General features: G+C 37.1%; 1 long non-coding RNA gene across 1 annotated transcript; it reads left to right on the top strand.

The window, feature by feature from the left end:
* The first annotated feature begins 4,510 nt into the window (after window positions 1–4,510).
* On the top strand, window positions 4,511–25,343 carry LOC140501836 (uncharacterized). The gene is made up of 3 exons (XR_011966388.1): window positions 4,511–5,994; window positions 11,575–11,751; window positions 15,450–25,343. It is a non-coding gene; the product is annotated as an uncharacterized lncRNA (long non-coding RNA).
* Window positions 25,344–26,681: the final 1,338 nt, after the last annotated feature.

Below are 26,681 nucleotides of genomic sequence, written 5' to 3'. Positions count from 1 at the left end.
AAAAGACGAACACAATCTAAACAAGAATCCCCTATAATACACATGGGTCAGAGGTGTTCACCCTGCCTTTGATCTACAAAGGAAACAGTGGTATTCTGGCAAATGCTTTACAACAAGCTATCTTCTGGAAAAATATATGTACACATGACATACTTCTAAGTTTACTTTCCATTATTAAATTTTTGTCCATCATTTTCTTAAGCCTAGATAGCCAACTAAACAATAAATCAAGTTCAGATTGGTAGTATTTATCTATTTGCGTGGTATAAATGTTCACACTGAAAATTTAACAATGAAATCTTGCTAGCTTGATAAGGCAGTTTCCAACACACTTGAGACAGTGTGTTCTGCTTTTAGCTAGCTCCAATTGTTAGGTCATTTTTCTTGTGTTTTGTTTTGTTAGCTGAAATCTTCCTCATTGCAGCTTCTACCAAGTGCCCCTTGTCCCTGGGCCTTTGGGAAAAATTAGCCCCAGGCTTCTGATGAGAGTCATCAACCAGAGACTATGTGGAATTCAGTTTACCTGGAATGAATACAGAAATGAAGACTGCCATGAGCTGAGAGAAGCAAGAGTTTTCCAAGTACTAGAAAAAGTAATTTAGACTAACAATACTGGGATGGCATTAAAGAATTACCTCTCAAGGGTTTATAGTTTCAGAGAAGGAGCTACTCAGTTAATCTTTATTGAACCACCAAATGGATTACAGTGTACCAAGAACTTTGGAAAAAAGAAAGAAGGAAGGAAGGAAGGGACAGTATTAGGTAATACCCACATTTTTTACATCGCAATACATTTGTAATCTTAAGTACGTTTGAAGAATTAATTGTTAACAGAACTTAAAAAAATTTATTTTGACTTAAATAATGATAAATGATAAGACTTGGTGTTCATCACTGATGTCACAGAATCAAAGAATATTATACCTGAAAGAAACTTTAGTAGCTCCTTAGTCCAAATCATATTATAACAAATTCCCATTATAACATGCCCAGTGAGTGGTCAGCCATCCTTTGCTTGAAGTCCTTCAAAGAGGAAAAACTCACCACCTCTCAAGATGGCCAATTTCATTTCTGAATAGCTCTAATTGTTAGGAAGCTTTCTGTAAGTTGTCCCTTCTGTGTTCAAGATTTGTTGTCAGAAGACCTGGATTTGAATCCTTTTTGTCTTGTGTGCTCCCTGCATGACTTTGGTCAACCATCTTTCCAGCCTTCCCTCCATACATGCTGTAGTTTTGCTAGCCTATTTGTCCTTCCATCTTCTTTCCTTATTCTGCCTTTACACTCATTCTTCCCTGCTGGGGATGGAAGCTCAATTCCATGTGGACAGTCTCGGGCGGGTAAAGGTGGGAACTTCTAAATCTTAGAGTTCTCATGAGACCCCCCAGGAAACGACTGGGAATCGAGGTGAACCGAGCTATCTCATGTATTTCCACCTCTTCCCGTGAGAAACGTGATGGGAGAGAGCTCTCCCTGCCCTCGAGATTGTCCCGGATCTGGGCACACCTACAGCACGGTATTCAGATGCAAACTATGCGGCTGGAGAACTTAAGTAGGATCAGGAAAGCCTGAAAGCTCTCTTGGGTGGAGGGGCCACGTGCGAGGACAACAAGGCTCCGTTTTTCCTCTCTCCTCTCTCCCCTCCCCCTCTCTCCCCACTTACACTTCTACTTCCAATCTCTTATTGTAAGATCTTTGCCTACTTGGGAGATTCTTCGCTCCCTCCCTAGGAAGAATTCCCCTGCACTTGTAACTAGACCCTGAAATAAAGCTCAACCCTTGTTCGACTCTGGAACGTCCTTTCTCTCATATGAGCATCCGGTTTGGCCAACCGAAGACCTCCGATAGAGGTAAGGGAAGACTCGGGTAGCCCTCAGGCCTCTAGGCCTGGCACTTCCCCATGCCTAGACTGTACTCCTTCCTCATTCCACATCTTGGAGCTTCTGGTTTCCTTAAGGCTCTGGTTTCCTTAAAGTTTCAGCACCAGCACCTCCATCTTCAGTGGGTTTTTCCTGGTAATCTTCCCCTACTCCAACCCCAGTCCCTTCTATCTACTTTGTATGTGTTTTGTATTTGCCAATAGATTTACATGTTGTCTCCTACATTAATCTCTGTAGGGCAAATATCTGTAGGGTAAGGACTGTTTTGCTTTTGTATCCAGAGTGCCTAGAACAGTGCCTCACATATAGCAGGTACTTAGTAAATGCTGGATTTATTGAGCAAGTGACATGATTACTGCCTTCAAGTATCTGAACACTCTCCATATAGAGGCTTCATGGATCTATATTATTTCAACACTGGATTTATATGATTTCAACAAGACATCCAATCTAACAGAGAATTAACTATTCTTTGTTGCACCAGAGGGCAGAACTTAGAAAAGTGTGAAGATGTTAACAGGAAGGTAGACTAGACAGGGAAATTCTTCCTAACCAATACAACTGCCCAAAAGTGGAATGGTTAGTCTGGAGAGAAAGTAATCAGGTCAGTGATCCTGGGGAGACACTTGTCAGAGATACGAAAACGGGGATTTCTAAAACAAGGGGGAAATTTGATCAGAGATAATTGGTAAAGTATCTTCAAACACTAGGATTCTATGACTTTATTATAATTCAGATCTCTTTAGGTAACACTTTTACTCTCCATTCTTAAAGAAAAGGAAAGTGATTTCATCCTTACTAATTCAAGTGAAAGTCAGTCTGGTGCCCAGTGGGTCCCATTTCTGTGTCCAGCCAAGAAGGCAGAACAGTTTGGGGTAAACACCAGCTTCCATCCATATGAACATATGCAAAATAGATGAAAAGCTACCCTCTAAGATAGGCTCTGTTGTTCCCCACTTTCATTTTATATGGCAAAGTGAAATCTGAAAGTGACTGACATAAACCCACTTCCTGCCTTTAATTTCTTTGTTAGCAAAAGTCAAGCTAAAAAAAAGTCAAAGTGTACGCAAAATCATTACTATTAAGCTCTTAAATTGTTTGTGGTAAAGGAGGGGAAGGAGACATAAGAGTAGGGGAAAAGAAAAATATGAAACTGCAGGGGAATTAAACGATGTTCTCTGAAACTATTGAAAAGTACCTCTCCCTGCTCATTGCAGGAACAAAAGGGGCCAGTGGCAAAGCACATTAATTCTAAGAAAGCAGCTTTATCCCTCCTAGCTGCAGCCTTATAGCTTTCTAAAGCTGCTATTTGAACTCCTCCTGGGAAGGTGGTCATGGAACCAAAACAGTCCTGTGGGTCGCAGAAGAGAAGTGAGAGTCATGATGGCCCACGACAAGAAAGTTCTGACGGAATCCTGAGCACAACACCTGCTTTAAGGCTTAGGATAGTTTCTCCACTCCTTTACTTCAGTTTTTCCATCTCAAAAGTGTGCAGAATAATGTTTTCTCAACCAGAAGATGTCAAATTGTCGGCTGGAGGAGAAGAGCCCCTATTTTCTACCACCTGTTAGTCTGCTGTACACTCAAATCAATTAAGGCGTCAGGAATCCTGAGATTATTTCGGTTTTAGTCACAGTGTGGCTTCAGAGCTAAATATTACAAAATAATTATGTAATTTTGAACTCAGAGAGAAAAAGGTATTTAATGAGCATCATCAGCATATAGACCAAAAGGGAATTCTTAGCTTAACAGTAAACATAGCAATCTATCAAAAATCAATTGTTGTTTTTAAGTCATTTTTCAGTCGCAGCCAACTCTTTGTGACCCCATTTCGAATTTTCTTAGCAAAGATACTGAAGTAGTTTGCCATTTCCTTCTCCAGCTCATTTTACAGATAAGAAACTGAGTCAAATAAGGTTACATGATTTGCTCAGGGTCACACAGCTAGTAAATGTATAAGGCTGGATTTGAATTCACAAAGATGATCTTCCTGACTTCAGGTTTGGCATTCTATCCACTGTGTCATCTAGCTGCCCCTATCAAAAAATCACTTGTAACTAAAACAGAATCCTTAACAATAATTCTAAATAACATATACATACATACATACACATGTATATATACACAAATACATAGGCCTGATCCTAACACAAACTCTAAAGTTAGGAAATAAGGCAGGAAGAGTGAGAAAACAAAAAAATGATTCCACAATGAAGAGCTATTGTGCTCAAGACACAAACCCAAAAGAAAATTATTCTAATACATCTACAAATAAAGTCTCAAACTAAAAACAGTTTGGCCACAATGTGAAAGAGAATTCTGGAGACAGATGAAGGAAGATTTCTATAAAAGAGCTAAAGAAAAAACTTAGAAATAAGAGCACAAGAAAAAAAATTGAAAAAGAAATAAGAGGTATGGAAGAGACAATAGGAAAGAGAATTAATAACAGTACAAAAAGTACCAAACTTTGCCCAAGCAACAGATTTAAAAATTAGAAAAAATTATGAGTAAATTATAATTTATATTATCATAAGTAAGTTATTATATATAGTTATATTATATTTATAATACAAAATATTTATAAGGTAAAAATGCTATATATTATATATAAGTAAATTATTATAAAAATAAATATTACCTTGTAAGTAAATGACTTTAAGTCAAAAAGAAATATTATAGCATAGTTGAAAATATAAAAGAAAGTATAATGTATCCCATAACAAAATATGACTGACTTGGAAAACAAATTGAGGAGAGACAATCTAAGAATCATTGAATTACCCAAAAGCTATGCCCTCAAAAACAGAACCTATATATCATATTTCATGAAAGAAAATTGCCCAGATCTCTTAGAATCTTTTAGAAGGCAAAATGAAAATAGAATCTACTAGTCATCTTGTGGAAGAAGCACCAAAAAGAACTCCCAGAATCAACACAGCCAAAATCTAGAGCTTCCAGATCAAAGAAAAAATATCACAAACAGGCAAAAAGAAAGAATTCAAGCACAAAGGAGCTACAGTCAAGATCACACAAGACTTAGCAGCTACCACTATAAAGAAGTAGGGAGTTTGGAATATATTTCAAAAGGTACAAAGTATAAACTTACAACTAAGTCAAATCAAATTAAGGAGCATTGACTGAGGATTTGCTTTATGCTAGGCAATGCACTAAGTGCTGAGAATGTCAGCATAAGCAGAAAGAAAAATAATCCCTGACCTCAAGGAGCTTACATTCTAATAGGGAAAATAATACCTAAGAAGGAACTGAAAAGGGATCTTTAATGAAGTAAAAGACTTGTAAGCATTCCTGATGAAAAGATAAGAGCCAAGTAGAAACACTGAAATGCAAAAACAGGAATCTAGAGAAACATAAAAAGGTAAATATGAGTGAACAATCATAAGGAATTAAATAAGGATGAACTATTTACATTCTAGTATAAGAAAATAATATGCATGTCCTCTCAGAATCATAGAGTCATCATGCATGGGTCATAGAGTGATCTAATAAGACAAAGGGTCTAGGACTTTTTTTTAATGTGTTGATGATATTAAAAGAAGAAAAGAAATGGGGGAAGGAACATTCTGGGGAAGAAGGGATAGGCAGTAATTATCTCATATAATTTGTGTAGAAGACCATATATATAAACAAGAAGGAAGGAGGGGAAGGAGTGGCAGCACTTGAGCATCCAATTGGGTATAGAAATATGTTTTGTCAGCAGGGAAAGAGGAGGGAAAAGAGAGAAGGGAGGTGGAGGGAGGGAACAAACTGGAGGGTGGATTAAGAGGAGGATTAATCTTAAACAAAATAAACCCTAACCTTGAAGGATAGATTGATTACAAAGAGATATTTAAAAATGAAAAAAGAAAGGATAAGAATCCTCTGAAACAAGGAAAGAGAGAGTAGAAGCAGATTATACCAAACCTAGAGCTTAGTACTAGTGCTGAGTATACTTCTCTCTCACCACTCCTTTCTTCTTTATAAGGAAATGGAGGGAATGGAAAACTGATCAGTGCAATAAAGAAGCAGGATTCCAAAGGATTCATGAGAAAATATTCACCCACATCCTGTCAGAGGAGATGGACTCAGGGTGCAGAGTGAAACATATTTTATTTTGGAGGTAAGCAATAGAGGAATTAATTTTCTTGACTATGCATATTTTTTTTAAAGTTTTGTTTTTATATTTTTCCAATGAGAAGATATAAAGAAACACAGTAGATTTTCATTCATTGAAAAAGATAAAATTAAGGGAAGAAAAAAGAAGAAAACTCTAAAAACTCTGCCTACTCTTTCCAGTCAAATCTGATTACATGCTTTCAGGAATATATTCTCTCTTCACTTAGAACCTAAGACTATACCTCAGTTCTACCTCTTTCTCAAGAGCATCTTCCTACTGTAAATTCAATTTAAAAAATCATTTATTAATTTTAGGGAATTTGATGTGAAAACTGCCTCAATTCAGCCCATACAACTCATTGGACAACAAATCTCTGAATGAAGGGACTCCTACCCTATTCAACAATAGAAAGTCATATCCTCAACCCTGTAACCCATTTGGGAAATATTTCTGTAGAGGTAAATTGAGTGGAGAAGAATACTCTACCCTCATTCACAACTAGAGAATATCAAGTGCTAAGGGATATAGGGATGTAGGTATTGCCATAAAGTCTCAGTAATTAACTATAACATATGAGACAGTAGTGTATGATTGTGATGAAATACTATTGTGTTAAAAGAAATGATGAGCTCTATGATTTTAGGAAAACACGTACAGACTTGCATAATGAAGAGTGAATTGAGCGGAACAAAGAGAACATTGTATACGGTAACAATAATATTGTTTTAAGAATGACTTTGATCAAATAAGTCATTTTGACTATTGTAAACACCCAAATTAACAACAAAAGACATGCGAAGGAAGATGCCATCTGCACCTAGAGGAAGAACTGAAAAACAGAAGTATGTGTAGAATGGTTGTACATACATGTGCATATTTATGTCCAATGGTAGCCATCTGCGGGGGAGGGGAGAAGAAACAAAGGGAAAAAAAGACATTTTCATGATGATTTTTATTACATATAACATATTTTTTAAATAACAAATTATACATAATAGGTTTGCAGTTTCATGTACAATCTTTTTTATTGTACTATGGAAATTATTTTTACTGTGGATACTTATTTTATTATTGAAATGCTTGTTTTATTCCAGAAATTCAAAAAAAGAAACAGACTGAGATGTTAAAGACCTTAAGGGCTACATCTTGAATTCTGGTTGAGTATTTCTGCCTTTCAGACCACTGAGCATTGTACCACTAACACAAGAAGTGGTTAGTAATTAATGATGGAGGGAAATATATCATAATCATATAACAGTCGAAAAAAACTTTCCACAAGTTTCTCTGATAAAGACTTTATTTCTCAAATATATAGAGAACTAAGTCAAATTTATAGAAATTTCTCAACTGATAAATGGTCAAAGGATATGAATAGGCAATTTTTAGGCTAAGTAAACAAAGCTATCTAGAGTCATGTGAAAAAATGTTCTAAATCATTATTGATTAGAGAAATGCATTTTAAAACAATTCTGAGCTATCACCTCTACCACCACCTATCAGATTAGCTAATATGACAGAAAAGGAAAATGAGAAATATTGGAGGGGATGGAGGGATATTGAGACACTAATGCACTGTTGGTGAAGTTGTAAACAAATTCAACCATTCTGAAGACCAATTTAAAACCATGCTCAAAGGGCTATAAAATCATGCATATGCTTTGACCAAGAGATATGACTCCTGGGTCTACATCTCAAAGAGATAGAAACAAAAAGAAGGTACCTACATGTAAAATAAAACATTTATAGCAGCTCTTCTAATGATAACAATGAATTGGAAATTGAGAGGATGTCCATCAATTGGGGAAGGGCTGAACACTTGTTGTTGTATATGTTTGTGATGGAATATTATTGTGTTATAAAAAATAATGTGCAAAATGCTCTCAGAAAAACCTAGAAAGGCTTATATGAACTGATACAAAGTGAAATGCGCAGAACCAGGAGAATGATGTATGTAGTAACAGCAATATTGTACGATGATCAACTGTGAACAACTTATCTATTTTCAGCAATACAATGATCCAAGACAATTCTGAAGGATTTATGATGAAAAAAATGCTGTCCATTTCCAGAGAAAGAATGGATAAAATCTGAATAAAGACAAAGCATACTTTTTCTTTATTTTTTTCCTGGAGTTTTTTGTCTGTATTTTCTTTCACAATGTGACTAACATGGAAATACGTTTTGCATGATTGCACATTTATAACCTATAACAAATTACTTGCCATCTCATTGGGTGGGAGGAGGGAAGGAGGGAAAGAATTTGGAACTCAAAATTTTTTTTAAATGAATACTAAAAATTGTTTAGACATGTAATTGGGGAAAAATAAAGTGTTAAAGTAATAAAAAGTAGATTCAGCACAACTTTAGATTTATTTTAGTGTCCTTATATTCATAGAATCATAGTGTGTTAGACTTGAAAGTCACCTTCAAAACTTTCTAATTCAACTTCTCATTTTATAGATGAGAAAACTGAGCCCCAGAGAAGTCAGATGATTTGCCCAGGGTTATCTAGTTATTTAATGTGTTCTTCCGATAGCGTTAATTGCTACAGAACAACACCCAAAGGGAATATTTTTTAATTTCATCTTATTCACCATTCATGTAAATCAAATGCTCTAATACTTTTTAAACCAATAACTCTCAGTGGCTAAAATACTTGATCATAAAGATTTCAAGTCCCAGAGAAAACCTCACTTTCTACAAGAAAGTTTTGACAATTCCTTTTAATTCTAATGTCTTCCATCCATTGATTATACCAATACATCCTATCTACAGCTTATTTGCACATAGCTGTTGACACATTACCTCCCCCGTTAGATTATTAATTCCTTAAGGGCAGGGACCAGTCCTTTGCCTTTCTTTGTATTAGCGCTTAGCACGTAGTGGTTTGGGCATATAATAAACACTTAATAAATGTCTATTAGGATTCTGGGCCAAAATGGTGGAATAATAGCATGTACTTTCTAGAGTGCTGGCCCCAAGCCCAGCCAAATACCTGTAAAAAATGACTCTAAACAAATTCTGGAGCTGCAGAACCCCAGAATGATGGAGTGAAGCAAATCTCTAACCCAAGACAGCCTAGAAGGTCACCGGGAAGTATCTATCATGCCATGCTGGGAGCAGAGTGCAGTGTAGCATGAGCAAAGCCAGCATAGACTGGACCTGAGCAAGCCTTGGGGAACTGAATCTCAGGCACCTGTCATGTTTTCCATACTTCAAGACCCCAAAACACCAAGGACAAATTGGAAGGTCAATGGAAAAAGACTGTGGGACCTGTGTGAGAGAGTAGAGTGGTTGGGTACCAGACCCGGGGTAGCAGAAGGGGTGGAGGAGTCCACCCACAGAGGAGTAACCCATGACAGCAGCAGCTACTGTTTCTTGAGCTCTAGGCTCACAGATTATGAGGGGATCCAGAGGCTGACAGTACAGTCTCTACTCCCACTGGAAACAGAGAACTACCTTAACAAAGAGCTCAAAAGTCAAGTAAATAGCAGGAAAAATGAGCAAAAACCAGAAAAAGAATCATACTATAGAAACTTACTTTGGTGACAAAGAAGACAAAAGTATACAAACAGAAGACAACAAAGTCAAAGCTTCTCCATCCAAAGACTCCAAGAAAAATATTAATTGCCCTCAGGTCATGGAAGAGCTCAAAAAGGATTTTGAAAATTAAGTAAGAGAAGTAGAGCAAAAATTGGGAAGAGAAATGGGAGTGATACAAGAAAATCATGAAAAATAAGTCAACTGCTTACTAAAGGAAACCAAAAAATGCTGAAGAAAATAAGACTTTAAAAAACCGACTAACCCAAATAGCAAAGGAGATCCAGGAAGCCAATGAGAAGAATGCCCTAAAAAACAGAATTGGCCAGATGGAAAAGTAGGTCCAAAGCTCACTGAAGAAAATAATTCCTTAAAGATTAGAATGGAGCAGATGGAAGTTAATGACTTTAAGAAAAAATCAAGAAATTACAAAACAAAGCCAAAGGAATAAAAAAATAGAAAACAATGTGAAATATTTCAGTGAAAAAACAACTGATGTGGAAAATAGATCCAGGAGAGACAAGTTAGAAATCACTGGACTACCTGAAAGCCATGATCACAAAAAGAGCCTACACATCATCTTTCAAGAAATCATCAAGGAAAACTGCCCTGATACTCAAGAACCAGAGGGTAAAATAGATACTGAAAGAATCAGGAGGTCAGTTGCCTCCTGATAGAGATATCCCAAAAGAAAAACTCCTGGGAATATTGTAGCCAAATTCCAGAGCTCCCAGGTCAAGGAGAAAATATTGCAAGCAACAAGAAAGAAATCATTCAAGTATTATGGAAATACAATCAAGATAACACAAGATCTAGCAGCTTCTACATTAAGATATCAAAGGGCTTGAAATATGATATTCCAGAGGTCAAAGGAGCTAGGATTAAAAGCAAGCATCACCTGCCCAGCAAAACTGAGTATAATACTTCAGGGGGAAAAATGGTTATTCAATGAAATACAGGACTTCCAAGCATTCTTGTTGAAATGATCAAAGCTGAATAGAAAATTTGATTTTCAAACACAAAAACCAAGAGAAGGATGAAAGGTAAACAGGAAAGAGAAATCATAAGGGACTTACTAAAGTTGAACTGCTTATATTCCTACATGGAAACTCATATTTGTAACTCTTGAGACTTTTCTCAGTATTATGATAGTTGGAGGGATTTTACATATATATATATATATATATATATATATATATATATATATATATATATATATATATATATATATATATATATATATATATATATATATATATACACACACACACACATATATACATATAGACAGGGCACAGGGTGAGTTGAATAGGTAGGGATGATATCTAAAAAATAAAATTAAGGGGTAAGAGAGGAATACATTGGGAAGAGAAAAGGAGAAATAAAATGAGGCAAATTATCTCATAAAAGAGGCAAGGGATGGCAAATGGGAGTAGGGAGTAATTAGAAGTAAACACTTTTGAGTAGGGATAAGGTGAAAACAGAAAATAGAATAAATAGGGGGTAGATAGAATGGAGGGAAATATAGTTAGTCTTTCATATCATGACTGTTATGGAAGTGTTTTGCACGACCTCACATGTATAACCTATATTTAATTGCCTGCCTTTTCAGTGGGGATGGGTGGAGAGGGAGAAAGGGAGAGTATTTGGAACTCAAAGTTTTAAAAATTAATGTTAAAAATTGTTTTTATATGCAACTGGGAAATAAGATATACAGGTAATGAGGTATAGAAATCTAGTTTGCCCTACAAGAAAATAAGGGGAACAGGGATAAGAGAAAGGAGAGGTGTGATAGAAGGGAGGGCAGAGTGGAGGAAATGGTGATCAGAATGTACACTGTCTTGGGGTGGGTGGAGGGGAGAGATGGGAGAAATTTTGGAACTCAAAATCTCATGAAAATGAATGTTGAAAACTAAAAATAATTTTTTAAAAAGATACAGTAAATGCTTACTAGTTAACTGACTGATCTTTATTCTTAGCAGAGTTTTAAAACAGTTGAAATATCTATATTTAATCAAAGAATTCTTTCCATGTATTTTACAGAGCCTTGAAAGTTAAACTGATGTCCAGACTCCAAATGTCCTCAGCCAACGAGATCTCCATTCAGAGTTGTCTCGGATGATAGAGTGGATCCTTATCTGAACCTATTGTGCCACTCTCATAAAACTTTTCATGTCCTTTGGGAACAAAGTGACATTTGATCTGGAACTTGAATGATGGGTAAGATTTCAGGAAAATGAGATGGTATAGAGATTCCTTAATAACCCTGAATCTTTCCTTCATGAAAGAATTTAAGGCCTAGAGATGCAAGAGACAAAATAAAGTGAGGGGAAAGAGCAGGATATATTCAGAGGAAAATATCTCAATCAAACCAAAGCACAGAATATGCAGAAATATTAAGGCAAAATAAAGAAGGAAGAATAGGGTGGCACCTCATTGCACAGGGCCTTATAAAGCAGGCCAAGGATTTTGAACTTTATGTGATAGACAATGGGAAACCGCTAAAGGGTTCTAAACATAAAAGGGACAGAATCCCAAAGTATCTAGCACCAGTGTGAAGGATGAATTGGAGGAGGGAAAAACCAGAGGTGGGAAGAGAAATCAAAATTTTATTACATTAGTCCAGGTAGAAGAAAACAGTCCACAGATCTAGATAACCAGACAATAACTCTTGTGTTCTCCTTAACAATACCAGTCCTGTGGGTCTTTGGAGTCCTCTTCCAACAACTCAGACGGTACCACCGACCAGGAGTCTCAATAGTTTTTTTCTCTTTCTAAGATAAACCTGTAATAGGAATGGTTTGTGTCAGATCATGAATTGGGACAGAGAAGAATGTTGTATAGATTAAAGTATTTAATCTTCAGTGTAAAGAAAAAAATCTTGATTGGCAAAGTCATTTAACCTCTCTCAGTCTTGGTTTCCTCACCTACAAAATGAGGTTAGTAATAGCAATGACCTCCCAGGGCTATTGTGAGGATCAAATTAAAACATATAATCAATATGCTTTAGAATTCTTAAGTGACCAAATAAGTGTCAGATGCTATTATTGTTAACATCTTTCTTTCCCACTGCTATTCACATCTGAATGTGTTCAGACACCTTCCCTTTCCCCTCCCCTCCCCACCCAAAAAAATTTTTTTACAAGAATGGTACATCAGTTCAGGTAAAAGGAGGCCACCATTTACTTTCTGGTTTGGAGATTTACAGATAACACAAAAGATTGTTTCCTATCCGCAGTCCACATTTTAGTTGAGAGATCTCAGATTAACCATTTCTGGATTGAGTAGAATGTACAGACAGGGTTCTTCTTTCTTGGAACACCAAATTTCCACCTGTAGTCTAGTTAGACCTCAGTGACAAAGTGGTTTGGCCTAAATGACAAGTTGGTCAGCTTTCGATGTCAGTTGTTTTGTTTCATTCTGTTTTTTTAAGAAAACTTTCTCCTTTATCAACCAATAAAAGGCAGTATGGTTTTGTATATCTTACCATTTCTATTCTGGATTCCCTAAATCCTTGGCCAGGATGGTGATATATAGAAAGGAGGACCTCTCTAATCCTCCTTTCTCTAGGGCATCCTGAACTATCTTCTTAAACAGTAGCCTGATGATTTTTACAGAGAGCTTGAACTATTTACTAATGGGTTCTTACTGAGCACCTTCTTAATTTAATAAGTTTTTAGAAGGCATGAGGTTTGAGTATATCAGCCCCATAAACTTAGAAAGAATGATTAGCAAAAGGTGAGTGTTTAAAATACAACCTTCTTTCCCTTTCCAAAAAATAATGCGAATTCATTTAATTCAAACTAAAATTAATTGAAAGAAAAGCCCAACATGGAATTTTTTAATGTGGTTTCCTGATATAGAACACTTAAGGGACCTGTTTTAATAGATGCATAGATGAGAAAATTTAAAATTAGTCTATTGGTACTTTTATTGGTACTTTTATTTTATCTGTATTTTTATTGGTACCTAGTAGGTGCTTTTCAGGCAGTAGGTGATACCTTAAAACTCTGCCATTATCCTTCTGAAATACTTTTTAATTAGTGAATTTTCTTAGTACAAGCATTCTTCATGGTTAGTATGTCAAACTGTATTATCACACATTCAAAATTATCAAAACTGTCATAATCTCTCCAAGCAGAAAGAGAGAGGAGAGGAGAGGAAAAAATGGAAGGAACAGACTTCTGATCAGATCCCTGATCCCCAGAAGAACAGCTTTCTCTCTCCCCTCATAAATCTAGAACTGGAAAGGACCTTAAAGATCTAATCTAGCCCCTCATTTCAGATATGAGGCAGCTCAGTCCCAGAGAAGTCATGCAGGTAATACCTGCCCACAGCAGAGAATCTATGCCCAACTCCTCTGACTTTGAGTCCAGCCTTCTTTCCATTGTACTACAAATTACCATTTTGTTTCTGCCAGCCCCATTCCAACCACTGACCATTTAAACAGGCTTCTTTTTTTTTTTTGGTCTATTTCACAGCCATTAAAGCTTATCTAATTCTAACTCTCTTCCTTTGTTTTCAGTGTGATGATTTTTCCCTTTCTTTTAAATGTAATCTGTGTACTCTTCTCAAAGACCGAGAAAGTATCCTCTGCAGGACACTAGGACCTGACCTACTTTGGCTGGAATGCTTTTGTCATCATTGAGAACCACTCACAAACACGGGTTGACCTAGTTCCAATGATGTAACACCATGGGGAGCTGGTGCTGATACCTGAGGTCTCAGCAGAAAGGAAATGGGCTCCAATCGTTTGAATTGGCATTTCAGTCAAGGAAAGGGGAGGAAAATTAAGCATGCCCTCCCAGACTCCAATCCTCTCTCCTCACTTTCTTCTTTTCGTGTATTTAAATGTTTGCTATAGTCTTTTAGCATCCTTAATGACTCAGAGCACAGATTGATAACAACAATAACTTGCATTTCTATGTCTCTTTAAGGTTTACAAAGTGCTCTGTAAAAATATGTCATTTGATCCTCACAACAAACTGTGGAGACAGGTGCAATTATTATCCCCATCTTACAACTGAGGAAACCAAGGCACACAAAGGCTAAATAACTTGCCCAGGATCACACAATAGTATCTGGGGCCAGCCCTTCTGACTCCAGGTCTGATGCTCCATCCACAGTCCTCCTTAACAGATTTCTTCACTGGATCAACCAATTGATCTAATTGAACTAGTCAGAATGGATAGTTTGATGTCTCAGGGAGGTTAACCCTACTTCGAAAATCTTGCAATTTCATCTGGGACATTTGAAATCCACATTCATCCCATACACATACACAAAAATAATCAAGCATAACAAACCACACATAGAATTGATGATATTATATAATTACCAAGAAGTTAAGAAGCTTGTTATATTATTTAGGTGGTCCTGAGAGTATGGGGTGGTTGAAGAAAAGTGGGGAGTCTTCAACACTTTTAAACCACAAGTCAAGTGTCAGATCAAGCAAATTTCTTATTTCCTCCAAGTCTTCTCAACCACTTTGAATCTGTTCGCAAAATGACTCCTTGTGCTCAAGCTTGCTGGCTTCAGGGCCTCCTCCACCACCCAGATCAGCAGGTTAGCAGGGCCAACCCTAGAGGTCAAGTTTGCTTTGGGAAGCAACATGAAATGTTTTGGGATTTGTCTCGTTGTTATTTAATTTCACCATAAAATGAATTGCCTCAAATTATTTGACACCTCTGTTTAGGGAAAAGTCCGTATGATTGACTGAGGTCTAGTAGTCTGAGACCTCTGTCCTGAGGCCTAGCTGTAGCTTCATGATGGCTGAAGACAGAAGTGGCCCCTGAGACTTTAGAAACCCAAGTTTTTGTTTCAAGACAGAACTGTTGTCTGAAGTATGTAAACAGGAAAACCCCGTCCCTCTGCAGTTTCCTACTGAATACCTTTTTTTGTTGTTGCTGCTCTTACAGGCACGTCCGTAAAACATCAGGAAACTCCAAGATGCTACCTATGATGGTGACAATACCACTTCTGTTCTAGTGTAAGCCGCCACAAGAGAACAAAGGGCCTAGGAATGGTTTGAGCCCACCAGAGCTACACCCCCAAAGTCTATGTTCTCTGAAAGAAAACAAGAAGTGATTAAGTCTGCGTTCTAAGTTCAGGAGAATCACAGTGGTACAGTTGAAGGAGCACTGGATTTGGAGCCCAGGTTAGAAGACTCCAAATCCATTTTGGAACCCTGGGTCCAAATCCCAGCTTGACCACTTGTGACCCTACAAGACTGAGTAAATTCTCTTTGCTTTCATGTTTTCTTACCTATAAAATGGGGAGGGGTGGGTTATTTCTGAAGTCACTTCCCAGTTCTCTATTCTGTTATCAGCTAGAGGACAGAGCAGATGAAGCACTAGGTTTGGAATCTGGAAAGACATCTTCCTGAACTCAAATCCAGCCTCAGACACTTACTAGCCACATCATTTAACTCCATTTGCCTCAGTTTTCTCATCTATTAAATGATAAGGAGAAGGAAATGCAAACCATTTCAGAGTCGGACATGACTAAATAACGTTCTCTTCATTGGATTTGTAGTCAGGGGTCTTGGCTCAAAACTCACCTTTATCACTTATCTCTGTGACGTCAGATAAATCACTTAATCTCTTTGGGCCTCAGTTTCCTCATCTGTAAAAGGAAGGGGTGCAACTAGAAGGCCCTTCTAGCTCTAGATTCTATCATTCCTTTTCATATAATTAGTTCAAATAACAGTGTGAGTGAAGTTAATTAATCAAACTCAATCATTCCTTCTACCTTGATCCTATCCCAGTTTCAGACCCCCCCCCAAAAAAATAGAAAGATTAACTTTTTTGGTAGGTTCCCTATTTTGTTCCTACAAAACCTTTGCCCTTACTTATTTCATCCAATTAAACCAATAAAGTAGGTATTAAGCACCTGCTGTTTACACTGTGGTAGGATTGAGAATACAAAGATGGAAAACAAATTGCATGCTCTCAATGAGCTTACAATCTAATGGAAGGATGCATCACATAGACAAATATATATGATATAAAGTAGAATGTGATTGGAGCAAAGCATGAGAGTCCACAAAGAGATCCAGCAAGGTGCCAGGAAAGGAGTCAGAAAGATCTGAGTTCAAATTCAGCCTCAGACACATACTAGCCATGTGACCATGGGCAAGTCACTGGACCTCTGTTTGCCCCAGTTTCCTTATTTGTAAAATGAGCTGGATAATAAAGGGCCTAGGGCCTAGTATCTTTGTTTCCTAGTATCCAGTATCTTTGCCAAGAAAACCCCAAATGGGGTTACAAATGATATGGCTGAACAAAAATTAGAGAGCACTTTCAGCTAGGAGATAATAAACAACTTCAGGGAAGAGGAAGACTTGAAGGAGAACAAGGTTCCCAATGAATGGGTACATTTAGGGCCTGTGCTTTAGATGAGGATGTAGGTGTAGAGGAATGGCCTGCTCCACTCTGCAGATGTGAGGAAGTTCAGTGCAGAAATGGGGAGAAAACTTATAGACCAATTTGATTGAAACAAAGAGTAGAGGAAGAAGAGTGGTGGAAGCCAAGTACGGAAATGTATGTCTGAGCAAAACTGTAAAAGAGTTTATATGCCAAGAAGAAGATATTATGTTTATGCCATAGGACAAGTCCCATGGAACTAAAGTAGATGTTTTTGAGGTAATTTTGACAGAACTTCACGAGTGATTAAGTTGGAAGTTAGAATGATGGAATATAGATATAGAAGTCAAAAGTGACTCTGAGATCTTTATGCTTGAATTCCTGGGAGAATGGTAGTGCTGTCAAAAAAAATAGGAAAGTTGGAAGGAAGAGTAGGTTTAGGGCAGGGTGGAGAGGGGTAAGATGATAAGTTTGATTTCAGGCATGCTAAGTTCAAGGAACTGAGAGGGATAGCCATCAAAAGAGTCAACATGCTAGAGTTCAGACTGTCATGTGAAAGAATAATTGGATTTGTTGTGCTCACCCCAGAGGTGAACAAACTCATGGGGCAATGGGCAGAAGTTGTAGAAAGGCTGATTTTTCCCAATATAAGAAAGAAATCTTCTTACCAGTCAAAACTTTGCAAATATAGAATGGGCAGCTTTCAGAAATAATGCGTTTCTTATCATTGAAAGTCTTAATAGGGAATTTTAGTGATCTCTTGTTAGCTATATTGACAAGGAAATTCTCATTTAGACAGAGATTGGGCTAGATGACCTCTAGAACCTCCATCAGCTCTGAGATTCTGGAATTCAGATGGAGACCAGGATAAGAAATATAGATTTAAGAGTCGTCTGCATAGAAGTGACAATTGAAGACATGACTGCAGACAAAATACTCTAGGGGGAAATATGTTAAAATATAGGTATTTCATACCTACAAAATATATATGAAGAGTAAGCATGTGACATAGCACTCCTGTTATACTCAGAACTGAGTAGATAACTCTCTCAGAGTGTAATGTATCATTCTATAAGGAGAACAATCAAGATGTCTGAAGGTTTGAAAATCAAGGCACATGAGGAAAGCTTGAAGGAATTAAAATTATTCAGCCTGGAGGAGAGAAGACTGAGGAGTGATTCATGAATGGTTTTCAGATATACACAGAGGAAAGATAGTGAGCAGTTATCTTTCATGTTCACTAAGCTTAAACACCAGTGTGAGGATGTAAAGTGTTGGATATAATGAAGAATTTGTCATACATGAAAATTATTAAAATAATAAGTTGAATTGGCAAGGAAGTCAATGGAACCTGCTCTTTCTGGTTATTTGGAATAGGTTTGACTTTCATCTAACTAAGATAGTTTAAGCACAGTCCTTTCTGAGTATTAATGATGGACTACATTGTGTCTTTAGGTCCAACTAACTTTAACACTCTACAGTCAGGTGTGATAGAGGATACTTGTAGTCCCTGCTACTAGGAAGGCTGAAGCTGGTGGATCACTTGAGTATGGGAGTTCCAAGCTGCAATAGAACTTTAAGCTAACAAGGTGTTATTTATAGTGGTACCATTATAATGAGCCCTCAGGAGTAGGGGACCACCAGGCTATCTAAGAAGGGGCAATTCAGCCCAGATAGGAGATAGAGGAAGTCAAAGTTTCCATTTCAATAAAATAGATCATTCTTCTCGAGAGGTATTTCTGCTCTGTATTATGAAGCATGGTATAGTAGATTGATTCACTTGGGTGATTTTGATTATTTCCAGTACAGAAAGTATTCTCTTCCCTTCAGTCTAAGGCAATTTTCCAAGTCTTATTTCTTTCCCATTTTCTCCCTGCTGGAGCAGGGTTTATTGTTTTTTCTGCTCAGTGTTGTTCTACCCACCACCTCACTACTTTCAGCTTCTCCTATCTAATATGGTTACATGATCACTTTACCATGTTCCTGCCAGAATAATTCCCACTGACCTGTTCACATTCATTTTTGACTTGTATTTTGCATTATAGACATTGTCTCAACCACTTTTACTAATGTTTTATACAAACGTTTCCTGTAATTGTGAAATACCTACCTAGAAAGTTAGAGTGGGAAAAAGGTAGTGGTAATAGTTTCTGCTTTCAGGGTTAATCAGCACTCTGTTAGGGAGCAGAGTCTTATGACTAAATACTTAAATAAAAAAATTATACTGATGCAAGATGATGACACCCACGTCTTGTCAGATACCAGATAGACACAAGAGTACTAGTAGACTGTGAGTCAATAATATGGCATGGTGACCAAAACGCCTAATATATTGTAGACAAAAAGGGTTTTAGAACAAGGCAGGTGATTGCCCTGTCATACATAACCATTGTCAAACCTCCTCTGTAGAATAGTATTGAGCTTCAAGAATCATTTTTAGGAAGGATATTTATGAGACTAAGCATTCCAAAGGAGAGTGACTAAAAAGAAGAGTAGATTGAAGAAATTGGGAATTTCTAACCTAAAAAAAATTGGACAGAACATAACTGTCTTCAGGATACATCTGGAATCCATGCAGAAGAAAGGTTGGATTTGTAATCCCTGATGTCAGGTGGCAGAACTAGGAGGAATGGGTGGAAACTACCAAAAAGGCTTCTTACAGCTCAAAACTTGGAAAATGTTTCTAACATTGAAAGTTGTGCACAAGAAGTGTAGGAAAGATAGACTTCATATTGAATGTCCGTAAGCAAAGGTTGGATGGTTAGCCTCTTTAAGAATATGCTGTATGGTAATCATCAAAACAATCTGGTACCAGCTGAGAAACAGCGTGGTGGATCAGTGGAATAGATTAGGTACACAGTACCTTGTAGTAAATGACCATAGGAATCTAGCATTTGATATATCCAAAGATACAAGCTTTGGGGACAAAAACTCATTATTTGACAAAAACTTTTGGGAAAGCTGGAAAGCAGCATGGCAGAAACTAGGTATAGATCAACATCTCTCGCCATATACCAAATAAGGTCAAAATGGATAGATGATTTAGACATGGAGGATAATACCATTAGCCAATTAGGAGAGCATGGAATAGTTTATCTGTCCAGAGGGGAAGAAGTTAGGATATAGAAAGCATTACAAAATGTAAAGTGGATAATTTCAATTATATAAAATGTAAAAGGTTTTGCACAAACAAAACCAATGCAACTAAAATTGGAAAGAAAGCAGAAAACTGGGGGAAATTTTTATAGTAAGTATCTCTAGTAAAGGCCCAGTTTCTTAAATATATAGAGAATTGAGTCAAATTCAAAACAATACAAGTCATTCCCCAATTGATTAAAAGTCAAAGAATATGAACAGGCAGTCCTTTGTACTTGAAACAGAGATATGTTAAAATAAGGGTCTGGAGCAGAATCTTTTATGCTTCAGAGAAGGGAAGAGGTGGTCATCACCACAAAACAACGGCACAAATAGTTCAGTAGAAAAACCTGAATAGAATTTCAGAAAAGTTAGATTTGATATAAAACTCTGGAGAATATTGTGGGAATATAAAGACACATTTTTTTAAGTGGGTATGCAACTAAAAAAAACGAAACTAGAAAGTCAAATTTTTAAATCCAATTAAAGAACAAAATAGAAATCCTAAAAAACCTAAGAAGAAATTAACAAAATTGGTAGCAAATTAATAATTTAATTTTTACTTATATAAGTTAATAATAAATTAAACTAAGGTTTGCTGTTGGGCTTGGTTTTGGTGGGGGAAATAAATTGTTAGCTAGCTAATTTTTTAATAAATAAGACAAATTGCCAGTATTAAAATACTGAATTCACAATTAATGAAGAAGAAATAAAGGAAATTATTAGGAAGTATTTTACTCAATTTTATGCCAATAAAACTGATGATATGAAAGAAATGAATGTATTTGTGCATGCATATGTGTGTGTGGGAGAGAGAGAGACAGACAGAGAGAGAGAGAGAGAGAGAGAGAGAGAGAGAGAGAGAGAGAGAAGAGAGTGTATATATGTATATATCTCAGATTTACAGAACAGGAAATAAAGAACTTGCATAATCCAATCTTATGAAAGGAAGCCATGAGTTAACTCCCAAAGGGAAAAAAATAAACATGGAAGCAGATGGATTTACAAGCAAATGCCATCAAACATTTATAGAAGAATTAATTCCAATACTACACAAACTATTTGAGGAAAAAAAAAGAGGAACAGGCCTTGCCAAATTCCTTCTATTGTACTAATACCATTTTAATACTTAGACTAGAAAGAATTAAAATAGAGTAAGAAAATTATAGAACAATATCCCTAATGTACATAGGAACAAAAAATTAATAAAATATTAGTAAGGAGGCTACAACAGCATATCACAAGGATTATATGTTATGACTAGGCTGTAGGAATGCAGAGCTGGTTAAATATTAGGACAACTATAATCATTGACCATATCAATAATACAGGAGGAAAAATTATGGGATTGCATCGACAGATACAAAATTGACAAGGTACGACATCCATTCCTGTTTTAAAAAAAAATAGAAACCATGAGAATAAATGCCTTCCTTAATATGATAAGTAGCATCTATTTAAAACCAAGATGCAACATTGTCTGTAGTGGGGATAAAGGAGAGACCTTTTCAATACAGTTGAGAGTGAAGCACAAAGGTACCTTATGAACGTTACTATTCAATGTACTGTTTAAAATGGTAACTACAGTAATGTCAAGAAAAAGAAATGAAGAGAATAAAAATTGCAAAGCATAAGCAAAGAGAAAACGAAACTATCACTTTTTGACATGATGGCTTGTTTGGAACCCTAGCGAGCTAACTAAAAAAAGAAACGTTGAATGATATAAAATCGACATAAATCATTAACATTTCTGTATGTTACCCACAACATCTCACAATAAGTGACAGAAACAGAATTTTATTTTAAATAACTACAGAAAGCATACAATATTTAGGTGTCTAGTTATCAAGATGCACAGAGAAAGTACAAAAACACTTTTTACACGAAGTGCTATCTAAATAATTGGGGAAATGTCCATTGATCATAAGTAGGTCAAGCCAATATAATAAAAATTACAATATTACCTAAGTCAGTTTACTTATTCACCACCATATCAATTAAACTGCCAAAGGATTACTTCATAAAACTAGAAACAATAATAAGAGCCATACCAGATCTCAGACTACACTACAAAGCAGTAATCTTTAAAAATATTTGGCATTCAATAGGAAATAGATTGATCAGTGGAATAGATTAGGTATACAATAAAAAAAAGCAAAAAAATACTATGGTCTAGTATTTGATAAACAAGTTCTAGCTATTAGAGAAAGAACTTAACTATTCAACAAAAACTTTTGGGAAAACTGGAAAGCAATCTGGCAAAAACTAGATAGAGACCAACATCTTACACCATATTCTCAGACAAGTCCCAAATTAGACACATGACTTTGACATAAAGGGTGATATAAACTAATTACAGAATCAAAAAAATTACCTTCCAAACTATGGATAAAGTAACAGTTCATGATCAAATAAGAGCTAAAGACATTCACAGAAGGCAAAATGAACCATTTTGATTACATAAAATTAAAAAGATTTTGCACAAATAAAAACAATGCAGTTAAAATTAGACTAGTAGATGGGGAAAATGCAGCAAATTTATCTGATAAAAGTGTTACTTCTAAGATATATAGAAAACTAATTCAAATTTATAATAATAAGAGCTATTCCTCAGTGGAGAAATGATCCAAGGATATGAATAATTAATTTTTAGAGGAAGAAATCCAAGTTATCAATAGCATATAAAAATGCTTTAGATCAGAAGTGTCAAAAAAAAAAGTGGCCCATACATGACATAGGACAGGGTCCCACAACACTCTGTGTGCAACCCAAACCACATTAAAATATAATTGGGCAAAGTTGACAAAAAAATGAAAATGGAAAATATTGGAGGAGCTGTGAGGAAACAAGCACATTGATATCCTATTGGTGGAACTATGAACTGGTTCAGGCATTCCAGAAAGCAATTTGGAGCTAGGCCAAAATTTCTACCTATCTTCTGACCTAGTAAAACCACTATGAGGTCTGTAACCCCAAAGAGATCAAAGAAAGAGGAAAAGGACCGATATGTAAATAAAATTCATAGCAGCCCTTTTTGTGGTAGCAAAGAATTCAAAACTAATAAGGTGCCAATTAGAGAATAGCTAAGCAAGTTATGAAAAGTGTAATGGAACATAACTGAGGTGTAAGACATGCTGAAGGAGACGGTTTCAGAGAATCTGGGAAGACTTGTATAAACTGATGCAGAGTAAAGTGAACAGAGCCAAGAGAACGATTTGTACAGCAACAGCAATACTGTAAAATAAATAACTTTGAAAGAATTGAGAAATCTGAGCAACACAGTTACCAGCCACAGTTCTAGAGGACTCATGATGAAATAAGCTACCCACCTCCAGGTAGGGAAGTGAGGGATTCAGTGCAGTTTGAGACTTTTATGTGTCATATGGCCAATGTGGGAATTTGTTTTGTTTGATTATGCACGTTTGTAACAGATGTCTAGTTTTCTTGCTTTCTTAATTGGTGGAGGTGAAGAGTAGGTGACAGGGAGAAAATACAAGTATGAAAATAAAATAAAAATTTAAAGATATACACAGTATAAATGGAAAGTATTTTCAAGGAGAGGAATAAGTCATAAAGGGAAGTGCAAAAAGCTTCCTGCAGAAGGTAAGATTTGAGTTAAGTCTTAAAGACAAGGAAGTGAGTAGACAGAGGTAAAGAGGGAGAGTAGTCCAAGCATACAAGACATTCAGTGAAAAGACACAATCAGGTTGGAATATTTTGTAGTAAGACCAACGTGTGGGCTAGTAACACTAGATTGTAGAGGATGTCAAGGTTGTGAAGGTCTTTAAATGAAGCCAAATGGATCATTTTAGATTTGATCTTGGAGATCATAAAGAGCCATGAGGGTTGATTGAATAGGGGAATGACATGGTTAGGCCTGTACTTTAGGGAAATTACCCTAGCAGCCAAGTGAAAAATAGCTTAAGGAGAAACGAGGCAGGGAGACCAATAGAAAGCTATTGCAATAGCCCTGGGAATAGGGAATGAGCACCTTGGATCATAAATTATTATCTGAAGTGAAGAAAAAGAAAGAGTAAAATGGATATGAGTGAACATTACAAAATTTAAAGAGTGGGGAAAATCATTTGCAAAAGAAAAAACCAACTTATGTAAAAGGAAAGTCAAATGTATACAAGAACAAAAGTGGGATTAAATAAACTAGGGAGCATGTACTGGTTTATTATTCAGTGAAGGGTTTTTTTTCACGGTCTTACTCCTGACCTGCAAAGCCACAATAGAAGTTAGCTAACAATTGATTCCCCAGTCACTCAGTTTCTTTTGCTTCACCTGTCCATTTCGCTTTTTGCATGGTTTCTAGGCATAGCTGTCCATTCAAACCAGGTCCAATTTCAAGAAAAAACTGTGTGCTTTTTTTAGAAAGGCCTTGCCAAATCAGCAGACTTCGGCCAACCATGTTTCCTGAATCTTATTTCAGAAATTAGTCAGTTTTCAAAGGCTAGGAGGTGCTCAAGAGTCTTGCAAACTTTTTTTTTAAGAAGTTCAAACAAGTCACAAAAAAGAGACATTTGGGTAGATATATATTGGATTGGTAAATAATTTTTTGTGTTGCTGTCTCATTAGAATATGAATTCTTTGAGAGCAAAGACCATGTTTCCCCATTTCGTATATCCCCAGAATTAAACACGATGCCCCAACACACAGTAAAAACAAATGCTTTTGTGGACAGACGATCACAAGGAGTATGAAGAGATCTGCTGGGAAGGAAGAGACTCCTACTCGCTGTTGTTTGTCCTTTGTTTGAAGAGGACCATGACATCAGGGAGGTGATGCCATGACATGCAAATGAATTGGATTTAAGTGAGGGAGGGCTGTGCAGAGTCACCAGCTAATGTTAGGACCTGGGCGTGGAGGACTTGGAGTGGGAGCACACAAGGCCATCTATAGCTCTCGGGGCTGAGCTGATGAGCTCCTAACAACTCGGACTTTGGCCACACAAGACAGGCTCACCCAGAGCCTCAAGCTAATGCCTCCTTTTTCCACCCCACCCCCAGGGGCCCAACCTGGGGCCTGAGCTTAACTTGCCCAGGCTGGGCGAGATTCCTGGGCAGGCTCCAGAGTGCCTAGCCTGGGCTATGGAGCTGAGGGGTGCACTTTCCTGGTCATGCACCTTGTATGTCTGCTCTTTTATTCTCCCAGGCAGGAACTCTTTCGCTGCAGCCCAAATTGAGGACCCTTGGGTGGGTGAGTGCTCTTCCATCCCTCCCTAGTGGCTGGACATGGAGAATTGCAGGGCACTCAAGCTTAGGTGCTTGCAGTCTCCAGATAAATTATAAATAAATGTATATATGTGTGTGTGTGTGTGTGTTCGTAAATTATATATGTGTGTATGTATATACACACATATATATGCACACACACACACACACACACACACACACATATATTAAAAGAGCCTTCTTCATTCCCCTGCCTTCATTTTACTGAAGGGGGTGAGGGGAGGAGGGGGAGAAACTTTTGAGTCGTCTAAAGCTTGGGCAGAGAGAAAGTTGTGTAAAGCTTGGGCAGGAAGGAAAGACTAAAGGAGGGGAAGGATAAAAGTATATGGGGGAGGGGGGAGGGTGAAAGCATGTTGGGGGGAGGGGAAAGGAAGGGAAGGCAGGGTGCACCTGTTGGCCAGTCTGCTTACCTTAAGGGCTCAAAGGGAGACTGTGGGGGGGGCAGCTGCTGCTTTGGGATCCGTTCTCTCAAATCTAGCCCAAAGGAAAGCTGTAAGTCAAACAAAACTGACTGGAAAGAGAGCACCAAACATCCCAAGAGTTAACTCCAATCTTTATTTTAACATGAGCGATCACCCGTTTTATTACAAACTTTGACTGCTTGAAATCGGAGGTGGCCACTAACCTTTCCGGAAAACAAAGTCTAGAGACCTTTCTCCCTCTTACTCATCAAGTGTCACAGGGAAGGAGTAAAAACTGGTGAAAATGCACACCTCCCTGTGATCTCAGGATCCCAGTGCATGAGCCTGGCTTCTTCCCTTCTTACTCAGGATTGCATTGAACGCTGTGCTTTATTACATTATGATCAAGGTGTTTCCTCTCCACCCTCCCCATCCCCAACATTCCGGAGCTCTTCCAAAAATAAAACTCGCCTTCAAGGACTTGGTTTTTCATGGAAGTTGCTGTCTCTTAATCGTGTACAACAGTTAGCCTTGAAGCAAACATTTCTGTCTCTGAGCAAATGATTCTTCTGTGATGTACTGGGGCACATACCTGTCCCTGGCTCCTGTGACTCAGCTACTCTGTAGTTAAAGCAAAGTGAACATTTTCAGGAAAACTGAGGCTTCAGTATTCCTTGCTGCTAACGTTGCTACCTCAGATTCATTTCCTTACTCCTTAGTCCCTACTCAATCAAGTTTTTGTTTGATTTTGTTTTTGGTAAATCTGGAAAAGTGTTGCCAGACTTTATGTAGGTATGCTTGATTAATTATAATGTGTATCATTATTATATAATCAACACTTCTATTATGTGTCAATCACTGTTCTAGGTTAGGGGTATACAGAAACCTGGCCTTTTGGAACTTATTCCATTAGGGATATCAAGAATTCATAGATAAATAAGTTTAGGATATGTGTAAAATACAGTGATTCAGGTGTACTAAAAAGTGGGGAAACATGAAAAACCTTTTGAAAG

Source organism: Notamacropus eugenii, chromosome 4 (assembly GCF_028372415.1).
Source record: "Notamacropus eugenii isolate mMacEug1 chromosome 4, mMacEug1.pri_v2, whole genome shotgun sequence".
NCBI classification, from domain to species: domain Eukaryota; kingdom Metazoa; phylum Chordata; class Mammalia; order Diprotodontia; family Macropodidae; genus Notamacropus; species Notamacropus eugenii.
The sequence above is the reverse complement of the archived record's forward strand: the minus strand, read 5'-3'. Positions and strand labels throughout refer to the sequence as shown.